The 14,056-nt window shown below is 36.3% G+C and overlaps 1 protein-coding gene across 2 annotated transcripts in view; it reads left to right on the forward strand.

The window, feature by feature from the left end:
• Nucleotides 1–14,056, forward strand: part of lrrc4c.S (leucine rich repeat containing 4C S homeolog) — a 496,732-nt gene that overhangs the window by 153,408 nt on the left and 329,268 nt on the right. For both annotated transcript variants that reach the window (XM_041560990.1, XM_041560991.1), the window contains exon 2: nt 7,481–7,537. The gene's annotated coding sequence lies outside the window, so the exon portion shown is untranslated. The remainder of the gene's footprint in view (nt 1–7,480; nt 7,538–14,056) is intronic.

Below are 14,056 nucleotides of genomic sequence, written 5' to 3' on the forward strand. Positions count from 1 at the left end.
TTAGATCGGAGTTTGTAGCAGCCGATATTGAGATAAATAGCCCCCTAGAAGTTAACTCAAACGTGAACCACCCCTTTCATTTCCTCCCTATAATATTCCCCCAACATATAGCTAAATAAATCAAAATTACACTTTCTGAATGGACAGTGCAGTAACAGATACCTAATAAATAGGGACAGAGACAAGAGGAAAGTCCTGGAAGGGTTACTGTCTGCTCTGCTCTCATTTCAGTACAGAAATAGGGATTGGTAGCACTAGATAGGTACCTAATAAATAGGGACAGAGACAAGAGGAAAGTGTTGGAAGGGTTACTGCCTGCTCTGCTTTTATTTCAGTAACATATATTGAAGGTGAGTGAGGGTTTCTCTGTGCACTACAGGGTCAGCCTGAGGATAAATAACAGCCTGTACAAAATATTGCTGAGGGCAATCCCTCAGCCATTAGAAAACCAGCATATGAAATATATACAGAATGCCGTTACTAACAAGCTTTTATTTAGGTTCCTGTCTGAAACAAAACCGGCATTTCTAAGGTTTCAGTGTCAATGCGCATGTCGAGATTTCAAAATTATGAAATAACAGCACAGTGTTATTAGAAAACTGCAAATGTTCATGTAAGCTACATTATTGGGGGATTTGCTATCGTACAGAGTAATGTAACTCATTTTAGTTCCAGATTAAGAATCCAGCAAGAGAATATTAATTAAGACCAAGTCATAAGGTGCCATATGTGCACCAATATTATCATTGCATTGGTGTTGGGAGACAAGGCGACTTATTTTGGTAAAAAGCCTTGGATATCAGTCGTCTCATCGATCGGGTTGGATGGAAAGTTTTCACGTTAATGCTGAATCGTCAGACAGAGCTGAAGAATTCTTATTGGTTTTACTTGCCGATTCAACTCTTCAAATTTGTAGAGTGGACGAAAGATCTTTTGTACAGCCAATGGTCAAGGGAAAAAGGTTACCTGTAGCATATATGACCTTACACCCAATAGTCCTTACAACTACCATCCTTATCTGGGCCCCAATTATAGGTCTGGTCCTGCAGTTTGGAAAATTATTACTAAAATTAGAATGTTTCACAGTATATTTTAAAAAAAAAAATTGACCAAACTCCCAAACACGAATCTACTTAATTTTTTAATAAAACTCCTTAAAAAAAAAAATATGCAAGAAATAGCGGCAACAAAATCGAGTGTCAGTTGGAATTGTGCAACTTTTTCCAATTGTCGTTCCAAAATCATGAATTTAATATACCTGCTATCCCACAGTCATACTCCCTTCCCAGAGACTATTACCCCACTGTTACTATAGGCACCATCTCTCCCTACTATACCTGCTATCCCACAGTCACACTCCCTTCCCAGAGACTATTACCCCACTGTTACTATAGGCACCATCTCTCCCTACTATACCTGCTATCCCACAGTCACACTCCCTTCCCAGAGACTATTATCCCACTGTTACTATAGGCACCATCTCTCCCTACTATACCTGCTATCCCACAATCACACTCCTTTCCCATAAACTATTATCCCACTGTAACTATAGGCACCATCTCTCCCTACTATACCTGCTATCCCACAGTCACATTCCCTTCCCAGAGACTATTATCCACTGTTACTATAGGCACCATCTCTCCCTACTATACCTGCTATCCCACAGTCACACTCCTTTCCCAGAGACTATTATCCCACTGTTACTATAGTCACCATCTCTCCCTACTATACCTGCTATCCCACAGTCACAGTCCATTCCCAGAGACTATTATCCCACTGTTACTCTAGGCACCATCTCTCCCTACTATAACTGTTATCCCACAGTCACACTCCCTTCCCAGAGACTATTATCCCACTGTTACTCTAGGCACCATCTCTCCCTACTTTACCTGCTATCCCACATTCACACTCCCTTCCCAGAGACTATTATCCCACTGTTACTATAGGCACCATCTCTCCCTACTATACCTGTTATCCCACAGTCACACTCCCTTCCCAGAGACTATTATCCCACTGTTGCTATAGGCACCATCTCTCCCTACTATACCTGCTATCCCACAGTCACACTCCCTTTCCAGAGACTATTATCCACTGTTACTATAGGCACCATCTCTCACTACTATACCTGCTATCCCACAGTCACACTTTCTTCCAAGAGACTATTATCCCACTGTTACTAAAGGCACCATCTCTCCCTACTATACCTGCTATCCCACAGTCACACTCCCTTCCCAGAGACTATTATCCCACTGTTACTATAGGCACCATCTCTCACTACTATACCTGCTATCCCACAGTCACACTTTCTTCCAAGAGACTATTATCCCACTGTTACTAAAGGCTCCATCTCTCCCTACTATACCTGCTATCCCACAGTCACACTCCCTTCCCAGAGACTATTATCCCACTGTTACTATAGGTACCATCTCTCCCTACTATACCTGCTATCCCACAGTCACACTCCCTTCCCAGAGACTATTATCCACTGTTACTATAAGCACCATCTCTCACTACTATACCTGCTATCCCACAGTCACACTTTCTTCCAAGAGACTATTATCCCACTGTTACTAAAGGCACCATCTCTCCCTACTATACCTGCTATCCCACAGTCACACTCCCTTCCCAGAGACTATTATCCCACTGTTACTTTAGGCACCATCTCTCCCTACTATACCTGCTATCCCACAGTCACACTCCCTTCCCAGAGACTATTATCCCACTGTTACTATAAGCATCATCTCTCCCTACTATACCTGCTATCCCACAGTCACACTCCCTTCCCAGAGACTATTATCCCACTGTTACTATAGGCACCATCTCTCCCTACTATACCTGCTATCCCACAGTCACACTTTCTTCCAAGAGACTATTATCCCACTGTTACTAAAGGCACCATCTCTCCCTACTATATTTGCTATGCCACATCCAATGCACCTGTGAAAAATTCGGAAGTTCCAAAGAACATCAACTAAAGGTTATAAAAGATGCTGTACATACTGTATAATAGATAACGCAAGTGAGACAAATTTACCTTTTTCTTAAGCATTGCTTTTTTTCCAAGCATTTACTTTATATTTGTATGGGATACACAGGTGAATCTGTTTGTAGCTGTATCATTTCAGACATCCTTTTCTTTATTAAAAATATATGTATTAAAGAAAAGAAAAGAAAAAAGATACCTCCCTGGCTGGGGAATGTTAACAAGGCTTCTTTCTACCTGATGCTTTAGGCAAGTTTCCAGAAACAAACAGAATGGAAAAAGCTAATTCTTTCTGGCCGCGGAGAGTCGGCTCAGTGACTGGAAAGCCAATGTAAGCTCCATTCTGTTTGTGTGGATTATAAGGAAGATGCAGTGACAGATGGCTGCACACTGACCTCTGCCGGAAGGAATAGGCTGTGGGATTCTGCTGCCAAAGCTTACTAGTTATCCTGCTGGGGGCCACAGACAAGCCAGAGGAAACCTTACACAGCTCACTGATCTATCTAACGGCTTAGAAATGTCTGACATCTGACACCGGCACCAATATATGTAACATGTTGCTGATACAATGGTTTTGTCATTATATCAAATTGCAGTCAATACTTTATTCCTCCTGTGCCATTATTCATGGGATAATAAGCATTGGGACAATTTAGGGGGTGGAAGCAAAGGATCGAACGTTGAACAGGTATGGAACCTGTTATCCAGAATGCTCGGGATCTGGGATTTTCTAGATAATGGATCTTTCAGTAATTTGGATGCTTATACCTTAAGTCTACTAGAAAATCATGTAAATGTTAAATAAACCCAATGGGCTGGTTTTGCTTCCAATAGGGAAATCATTTATAAATATGTGAATTCTTTGATTAAAATGGAGTCTACAGGAGATGGCCTGCCAGTAATGCAGAGCTTTCTGGATAATGGATCCTGTATCCTTTTTCTGTTAGCAAGAAGTACTGAAGAATTCTGCTGGCGTAAAGGTTATATTGAGGATTTCCCTGAACCGGTTCCCTAAAGTACACAGTATGGATCATTTACAACCGCTAATGCTTTTAGCTTCATTTTGGTATATTTGGAGTAGAAATGTTATCTTGTCCATCGTGTACGACAGGCAGGCCGTGCTTTGGTGACAGCAGATTTCAATTAACAATCATGTAAGTCCTAATACAGTACAGAGGATCAGCTGTTGATGCATTTTTTACTGTACTAAATCCTCTACCCAATGAGTCTCAAGATATGACTTTTATTCTGTCTCAGCAGGTTTTTGGCCAGTTCCTTATCACCTGATTATCATCAACAATGACACTTCCTATAATTCTTTTTGGCCATACTATAGATGCCCATTTTAAATACATTTAATCCTCCATTTATTTTTCTTGCTGAATGTATATGTGGTAGACACAAAAAATACTCTCTTAGAGGGGTCAAGTCTTTAATTCAACAAAACTGAAAAATTGTCCAATATATGATGACATGATGTTTTATATACAACGAATATACTGGATGAATGTGAATGTGAAGGGGGAGCATCATTTTTTTAATCATACTTAACCTTACAAGGCATTATATTCTTTCTTTGTAGGTTCTTCTCGTTGATTCTGGCTCACCCTCCATTATGAAGGATGAGCCAAAGCATCTCTTCAGACTCATTTGTAATATTAAAATTTCATGATTTCTTCTATGTTTTTTCTCTGTACTGATGAAGCTCAAGTCACACAGGTTATTGGGTTACAAGACCATTGTAGTACAAAGCCACCCAGAGAAGACAACCTGCATTGTCTATGGTCAGTTTATTGTCAGACAGACTTATACAGTTACAGTGACTCCATAGCATGCATAAATAAACACACAAGAGTTAAGAAAACAAGTGACAGTAGTACAGCTGCCTATGAATATAGGACGCGTTCCAGTTTAGACTTTCTTCTTAAGGTTCATGCTGTGATAGCCTTAGAAAAGTTTCTTTGACTCCCTGGAGATTCCATGTTGTACGTACTGAATGTTTTACAAAGCAAATAGCTTGATGTTTTTATCCCTTTTGACATTTCTCCATTATTTGTGAAGAAACAGCCTTTCTAAGGTTTGCTCTGCTTAACACCAGACTTTGAAGCTGGGACACTGGGGAAAAATTGTGGGAACAAAGACAACAGCAAAAGAGTGCTATTGAGGGCATTGTCTTGATTGTCTCGATAGACAAGTGAACTGACAACAAGTGCCACATCTCCAGCAGAAGTGGTTCAACCCATAGTCTGTCAACTTGCTCTTGAGCTCACGATTTAACCAATTATTAAGGCTAACATAACTATTTCTGATGCCTTCATTTTGGGTGGCTTGGTGTCCCTAGGGTCACCACCTGGTCAAAGTTCTCCAGAACTGGAATATTGGCCATATTTGTAACTATAGCTGTTTATTGCTTCAGGGTTAAAATTTACATAAAAAAAAAACACAGTTGTTTTATAAAACACTAAGTGGCACATTTACTAAGGGTCGAATATCGTGGGTTAATAAACCCTCAAATTCGACCCTCGAGGTAAAATCGAGGTAAAAACGATCGAAGGAAAAATCTTTTGATCGAACTATGAAATCCTTCAAATCGAACTATTTGAAGGATTTTCTTTCAATCAAAAAAACCTTAGAGAAGTAATGGGGAAGGTCCCCATAGGCTAACATTGTACCTCAGTAGGTTTAAACTACCGAAGTATGTAGTAAATTTTTTTTTTTAAAGAGACAGTACTTCGACTATCGAATGGTCGAATAGTCAAATGACTTTTAGTTTGAATCGTTTGAGTTGAAGTCGTAGTCGAAGGTCATAGTAGCTTATTCGATAGTCAAAGTACCCAAAAAAATACTTCGAAATTCAATGATTTTTTTACTTCGAATCCTTAACTCGAGCTGCCCCTAAAAGACAATTGTGACAAATTATAAATTCTTGTGTATGGGGAACCCAAGGCATGTACAGTTCTTGCATGATTCCTATAGCAATTTGAACAGGGTTCTCATACGTAGTTAGTGGCAAGTTTTTGGAGTTTGTTTTATAGCTTAACATATTGTGCTATGGCAGCTGTTTATACAGTATAGAGGTTTGACCCCAAACCTCTAACCAACTGACCTTCAAACTTGACTTCCAGGTCTATATTGGAGACATTCTGCATATATCTTTACTTTTTAACTTGTTTATTAATGAACCAGAGGTGGATATTGAAAGTAACGTTTTAATATTTTCCTGATGATATTTCACTAAATTGGAAAACTGGGCAGCAAACTGGAAAATGAGGTTCAATTTTGATAAATGTAAGGTTATGCACTTTGGGAGAAATAATATAAATGCAAGTTATACACCAAGGGGGTTATTTATTAAAGTCTGAATGCTCAAAATTCTCTTTTTTTTTTTACTTTCTAATCCAAATTTTTAGTGGGATAAAAACTAGAATTTTATGATATTTATTATACCCCGAGGCTGCAAAAAGTCTGAATGTGAAATCTGCCATCTCAGACCTGCCGAGATTGTATATAAGTTAATGGGAGAGGTCCCTTTCCTAATTGGAAGTTATTGCGGTCTGCGAAGGGGTTTAGCACCAAAAATCCAATAATTTGGGGTAAAAATCGTACCATTGGGAAAAAAACAGAAAAAATCATATGATTCAGAAAAATACATGATTTTCCGTACGATTTTTTCAGGTTTTTCATGGTAAATAAGGTCAAATTGTGGATTCTAGTTTGGTCAGACTTTTTTTTTATAAAATAATCAGATTTTGATAAATAACTCTCTGAATGAAAATTGAGCATTGGAGTTTGCAGTGCAGTTTTGGGCTCCAGTCCTTAAGAGGGATATAAATGAGCTGGAGAGAGTGAAACTAAACCAAACCAAGGGAATGGAAGATTTCAATTATGAGGGGAGACTGTCAAGGTTGGGGTTGCTTTCTGTGGAAAAAAAGCTTGTGAGGGGACATGATTATAATTTATAAGGACAATATAAGTCTCATGACTAGAGACCTCCTTTGCCACTGTCTTTTTGACATAGCCCTGTGCTTTTAGTTGAATGTTCCTTGTGCTGGAGAATTGGGTTGTTGGGTGACAACAGGCTTGGTTGAAAGTCAACATGTCCTCTCCAACCCAGAGATCTTATTTATAGTGTGTATTTTTTACAACTCCTGCATTGGCGTGAAACTAATAAAACAGTTGCAATCATTGACACTAATTTTTTTAATTATAGCCCTCAGTCCCTCAAATACCCCTTTGAGATCTGGGTCAAAAGTTGACAATTTTTTTTTATAATGCTCTACTATTAATATGAAGTATTTTATGTCACGAGGTTCAGGAAAAAGAGTGTAGATTTCTTCATTAGGAAAAATTTGTTAGTATTAGTTAAGGAATGTTTTTGTGTTTTTCAAGAGGCATCGGCTAATATAAGAATAAAAACTATTGTGATTACTCTATTCTTTTAATGTAATTGAGTAGAACACTTGCCATGAACACACCTCTTTATTTTGTTTCTTTAAGGTCCTTGGAGACATTGTGGTTTGGATTCCGCTATGCAGAGAAAACGAAAAGAAACAGGTGGGAAAGATGAATTTACATTCAGAGGAACAAAGCATGACTTTTTTGTTGAAATAATTGTCTTGGGCCCTTAGACAATTCCATCCATGCTAATTAGCAAAAAGATTAATTAATCGAGTTTAGCAGAAGCTAAAAGAGACATCTGTTAGACCATAACTATTTCCCAAAATGTAAATACAAAAGGTGAAATGTTAACATTTAGAATATGGGCCATCATTTTCAAACTTTTAAAGACACAGGAGATAGAAATAGTAGTAAAATGAACTGGTTCACCGAACATTGCTAATTATAATGTATATATACACAAGAAAAATCCTAACCAACTGACTTTGTCTTTGAAGTTTTCCATTTTTTTAATGGGGCTAAAAACTGAAACAAATGTATTGTTAACATACCCATGAGAATTGTGAGTCCAAAAGAATTTGCAATTTCCCAAAGGAAATAAAAACACATATCCATCTTCAGAAAGAATCTTCTCATTGCTATAAGCAATTATTTGGACCTATGGTGAAAAAAGAGGCTGAATCAACAGCTATAGGTAGAGAGGAACCTGCTCTTTTCTTTTGTGTACAAGTTGAACAGTTGTTTAATGACTAAGAGGTCAATATTTAGGAAACAGCAAATGTATAATTAAAAAACACGTGTCAATTTGTTACGAAATTAAACTATAGTTTACATAAACCGCCTGCTATGTAACCAAGGGGGCAGCCATTCAATCAAAGGATACACTATAAATAACAGATAAGTTCTGAAGAATCCCATTGTATACTCTTCTAGAGAGTGTGTGTATCCTGTGCTTGAATGGCCACCCCCATAGCTACACAGCAGCATGTTTATATAAACTATATTAGTGTTTCTGAAGTAAATGCACCAATATTACCAATGCAGCACAACACTACATTATATTTCCATTACATTAAAACTGTTTCTCTTTTTAGTGTAACTGTTCCTTCAAGTGTAAAAACCATGAAAAATGTTGAATACAAAACTGCGCCAAGTAAAAGCTAATGAGGCCCTTTTGAAGTCATTGGGAGCTGTGCTGATCCTATTAAACCATTTTTAATCAATGCAGCCTTTTAGCAGTTTTCTGATTTTTCCCCCTAGTAATTGTCTGAAAACTCACATTTTTAGAGTTTTTTTTTTTTAGAGGATTAGGTTTTCTTGTTGGTGCTTTTAATATTCAGATCTTCTAATAACTTTCAAGACATTTGTGGTTTTAGAGAAGTGAATTTATTAAAGGTCGAATTTTTAGTGGTTTTAGAGATTTTTGAAACCACAACTAGCCTCACATTCTCTAAAACCCTGAAAGTCATGGAATTTATAAAAAGATCCGAATATAAAAATTACCAATGGAATAAAGTGATGTGATAAAAAATCCAAATCCCATCATTGCACTTCATTCAAATATTTAAAGGCGTCTTGTGCATTTTATCTTTGCTCAATGTAGGCCTATTTCTGATATTTCCTGGGTGCTCTTCAAGACTCTTCAAGTCAATTATCCCTTCCTTTCACACGTTACCGTTCCTTTGTCTGCCCTGAACTCTCGTCTTGGTTCTCTTGCTTTAAGACCAGAATCTTAATAGCAAAAGGCTCCTCCCAAAGCAAAGATGGCTGTTATAGGCAGAGGCATGAGCATTTATTCTGGGTTTTGGGATACCACATGTTACATTTCCCGGCTATACCTTTTAAATTTCCCTCTCCAGGAAACCCCACAAAGTGCAAAACTACAGGTTTAACAGAAAAGTGTTGCATGTTTTGCAGTTTAACTGTGTTGTTTATCATGCAAGATAAACAGTAGCAATGCTAAGCTCACCTCTACCAACTGATTTTTGAGCTGGCAATGAACAGTCAGCAAAATCTTAGGGGCTAAAGTAAAACCCGTTTTTTTTTTTGGTGGGACTTTTAAAGGGGAAAAACACAATTTTTTTTGCATGAAAAAAAAATTGAATTTTTCGAGCTTTATAACACCCCAATGGTGTTCAAAGTCTGAATAAAATAAGTACTCCAACTCAGACCTGCCAAATTCATGTAGAAGACAATGGCCTATGTCCATGGACATTTTGAAGATATCCTGATCTGCGTTGGGTTTCGTTCAATAATTATTGAATAATAAGATTTCGTGGTTTCCGGTGTCAAATCTGAAAAAGTTGCAGTTTTCAGCAACAAATCCAAAAAAATTGTATGATTCAGATTTTTTCAAGATTTTATGAAGTCTTTTCCTGCACAAGAAATTTTTGATAAAATGTATTGATTTATAAGGGGTCTGTGCCAATTCGGAGTCGGTTGGAATTATTTTCAGAAAATAGTGAGAAATTTCTTGATAAATAACCCCCTACAAGTGAGCCATAAAAGTTCAGTCCATGCATATAATTTCGGATCTCTTGAGCATAGCATTGATGCACCCAGTACTACCACAATGTTTTATACTAGGCTAACCCAAAGAAACCCAAAAAAACAAGTCATTTTATTCAGATGGCTTCAGATAAGTTGAATCCTTTTGGGATAATGATGGCTTCATCTCCAGTTGGAGATGGTGGTGGTCTTAAAACATTGATTTTTCTTGCATTAATTCAACTGGTGCATAGCATGTGGCTGAATATGAAGTACAAACAGTTAAATAGTTCTAGATTTTTGCAAACAATCCTCTAGTAATTACTGCTTAAGAAGGATTAACACCAGCTTTTCTCCCAATATACACAGAAAGCAGATTTATTTTCATCCTGATGAGTTTGCATTACCTGATATAATTACCTATGTTAACATGCTGTGCAAATTAAAGGAGAGGAAATCAGCTGTGTTCCTCCTCATTTACTCATTTTAAGTAGCCACGCCAGGCTAGCATCTCTTTAGAAAGAAAACACAATTGACTCCTACTAGATACAAATCAAGCCAAAAGCTTTTTTTTCTGGTGCCTTATTTTTTTCTGTTAAATAAAGTGTATTAGTTGAGCGTGTCAGATAAAAGAGACACTTACAGGCCGATAAACACACACACAGAACAGTCCTATTCACCTTTGTGGGTATTAATATTCCATTTCAAGTTGAGCCGCAGAGATATCTTGGAATAGAATTCTCCCTCCGGCTGTGCAATCTCGCCGATTCACATGCTTTACAATTCTCCTGTGCTTATCAGATTCTCCACATATAACAGAAACATTCAGATGAATATTGTCAAAAAAACTTTAAGCCAAATAAACATTCAGCAAACAAGCCTGAAATTGTGGACTTGGCTTGCACCATCTGATTTTTAACTCTTACCTTTATTAATTGCAGAAATCCATAGCAGGAATTACACTAGCTACAAATGTGTGTAGTTTTTGTATTTTAGTATAAATAAATACTAGCCGTTTTCTTGATGAAACAAAAATAGGAAATCAGAAATTCCAGCTGGAATTCTTCAATTTTGTCAAGATCTTTGAACATCTTGAGAAGACATAAACCCATGCCATGGAATCAGTTACTACATGTTACATGGAATCAGTTACTAAAATGTTTATTACCTAGACAATCCCTTTCATTACTTTAAAGTTTTAATAGTAAAGAACTTTATTTATCTGGAAAATGTATCTAGTCATTTTCCTCCACTTGCAAGATACAATAACCAGTTGACTTGAATTAATATTCTATTTAAAATATATAAATATCAAGGGGCCTGTTAATTTAAGCTCAAATATTTCTGGTCGAATTTTTAAAGGGAAAATCTGAATTTTTAGAGGAAAAAGTAAACACAATTTTATCAAGATTTATTATACATGGTTACATAGTTAAATCAGGTTGAAAAAAGACAAAGTCAAGTTCAACCTCTCCAAATGAAAACCCAGCATCCATACACACATCCCTCCCTACTTTTACATAAATTATATATACCCATAACTATACTAACTATAGAGTTTAGTATCACGATAGCCTTTGATATTATGTCTATCCAAGAAATCATCCAAGCCATTCTTAAAGGCATTAACTGAATCAGCCATCACAACATCACCCGGCAGTGCAGGAACCACCTACTTTGCTTCAAATGAAAGTTCTTTACCTCTTGTCTGAAGGGGTGGCCTCTGGTACGGTGATCCTCTCTATGGGTAAATAGGTCCCCTGCTATTTGTCTATAATGTCCTCTAATGTACTTGCAAGCGCCTTTTTTTCCAGAGAAAAAAACCCAACTTTGACAGTCTACCTTCATAATTTTAATTATGCTCCTTAGCTGGTAAAAATCTGAATCCAAAAATACTCCAGCTACAACCTATCAAAGTCATGTAAAAGTCAGTGGCAGATGTCCCTTTTACAATTGGAAGATGTTTATTGCCTTCATGATTTTCAAGGGTTTTGGGCTGTTTGAATCTTTTTTGTGACATTTTTAAGTGACAATTCCAAAAACAATTCAGAATTTTGTCTAGACTTTTCTCGCACTTATAATTTTCATTCAGATTTCTAAATAAATGAAGCCAAATCATGGTTGGGAGTTATGTCGAATTTGTATTTTTGAAATAATGAGCAAAATTTGAGTTTTAATAAATATCCCCCCAAGTTATTACAAAAGGGCAATTTTGAAATAATTGATTTTCAAAGTTTTTCCTATTCATGTTTTGTCCCCAATCAAATTTTATCAAAAACTCACAAAAATTGTAAAATTATTCGCTGGTGGGGGGGAATAAGTTGGAAAGAGGGGGATTTGCGGCTAGGGCATTTTGTCTCCATAGCTTTAAATTAAACTTCTTATCTGTAAAATTTGGCCTTCATACATAGTGATTGGTCAATTCCATATATATAGATATGTATCAGTCTATATTTAGTGTGTCATACTGTAGTTATTATGGTATTGTGGTATGTTATCACCTCCCACCGCGTGGGCACATAAGGGGTTAAATCAAGTTATCAATGCCAGAAGAATTATTGATCTCTTCATTTTTTTTAAATCTGTAACATTTTGTCCGCCATTGAGATGGAACAATGGACGTAATCTACATCAGGGCTTCTCCTTCTGTTATTCTCTGCGAGAGTGTCCTTACTGAAAAGCATTTGATACTTCACAAATACCTGCAGCTGTGTCTCTCTTTGTGCTTCATAATCTGGCACCAGAATTAAAAAATGAACAGTTTATTGGAAATGGTGCAGAAAGGGAACATGGCTGGACACTTGGTAATGGAGCATTAAAACCAACTATGTTTCCTATCTAAGATCCTATGACCCTCATCTGTACCTCTTGTCCTCCATACAAAATATATTTCTGAATAAATCATTGCCAAAGATATTTAGTACTAACTGATCTCCGATCTAAACAGTTGTGGCCGTTTTTTAAAAACGACTCAATTTGCAGATGGATTTATGACTAAAATTTTTTTAAATCTAATATTGTCTGTCTATACTATATTATGTTTAAATCCTTTAGGGATTTTTTTGTGTGATGTTTTAAAGAACAATGTTTCAATTAACTCTTTTATTAATTTGATTTATTACATTTTGACCTTTAATTATAGCTCTGCAAAAAAATGACCTCGCATTTTTTACATATTCAATTTCTCCAGTTATTGAGATTTATTGATCAAAAAAAAAATCTCAAAAATCCTAATGAGAAAAAAATTCAGCATTGCCTTTCGATTAACTCTTTTATTAATTCGGGCAGATTTATTCGTTTTTTGAGATTGAATTATATCACTGCAAAAAAAATGACCTCAATTTTTGTAAAAATTCAATTTCTCTCTAGTTATTGAGATTTATTAATAAAAAATCTAAAAAATTCAAATAAAAAAAAAAACAATGGGAGTTGTATTGTCAAGGTCATATCTTGAGCGCCTTGACAATGGTATTGGAGTATATCGATATTTTGGAAAAAATTGGAAAAGCCTACAGAGTCATCTTTGCTTTTCGCTGTTGTCATTATATTAAGGCAGAAGGTTCTCCAGCATAGCCAACACTGACTGCTGCACTAACTGATTTAGATCAATTGTCCAAGTAGTGTAATACTGGAATCAGTACAATATCTTCCACTTTATAGGATTAGAATCAGGGCACTAATCTTTGTTTCCTCTTTTTCTCTTAGTTGTTGTCCTGTTGCCAGATTACCCATGGTAATATTTTTGTTATTTTTAACTTTGCCCTATTTAATATTTATGGGAATTATGTTTAGGTCAAGTGTGCCCTAGTTAGAGATGATAGCATTCCTTTTGGGTAGACAATATAAATTTAAATATAATTTAAAGCCAAGCAGTGAAAGAAACCATTGAACATTTTAATTAATGTACATTAAAAAAAAATTCTTTGATTATGCCAAAACCATTTCGTAGTTCCATTTTTTTTCACAAATTGTATTTTTCTTCTAAAAATGTGTTTTTCTTATTCTCTAAAACGTAAAAAATTTGAGATTTTTTTACGTGTAAAATCCATGGAAAACTATGATACAAAATTTCTCCAAGTAAAAGCAGCCAAGGTCCCATAGAAGTCAAAGGGAGCTGCACTAATCCAATTGGACCTTGTTTATCTATTCAGACTTGTGGAGGCTTATTTATTAAAGCAAAACAGAAGA

The sequence above is a fragment of the Xenopus laevis genome, chromosome 4S (genome assembly GCF_017654675.1).
Source record: "Xenopus laevis strain J_2021 chromosome 4S, Xenopus_laevis_v10.1, whole genome shotgun sequence".
Classification (NCBI taxonomy): domain Eukaryota; kingdom Metazoa; phylum Chordata; class Amphibia; order Anura; family Pipidae; genus Xenopus; species Xenopus laevis.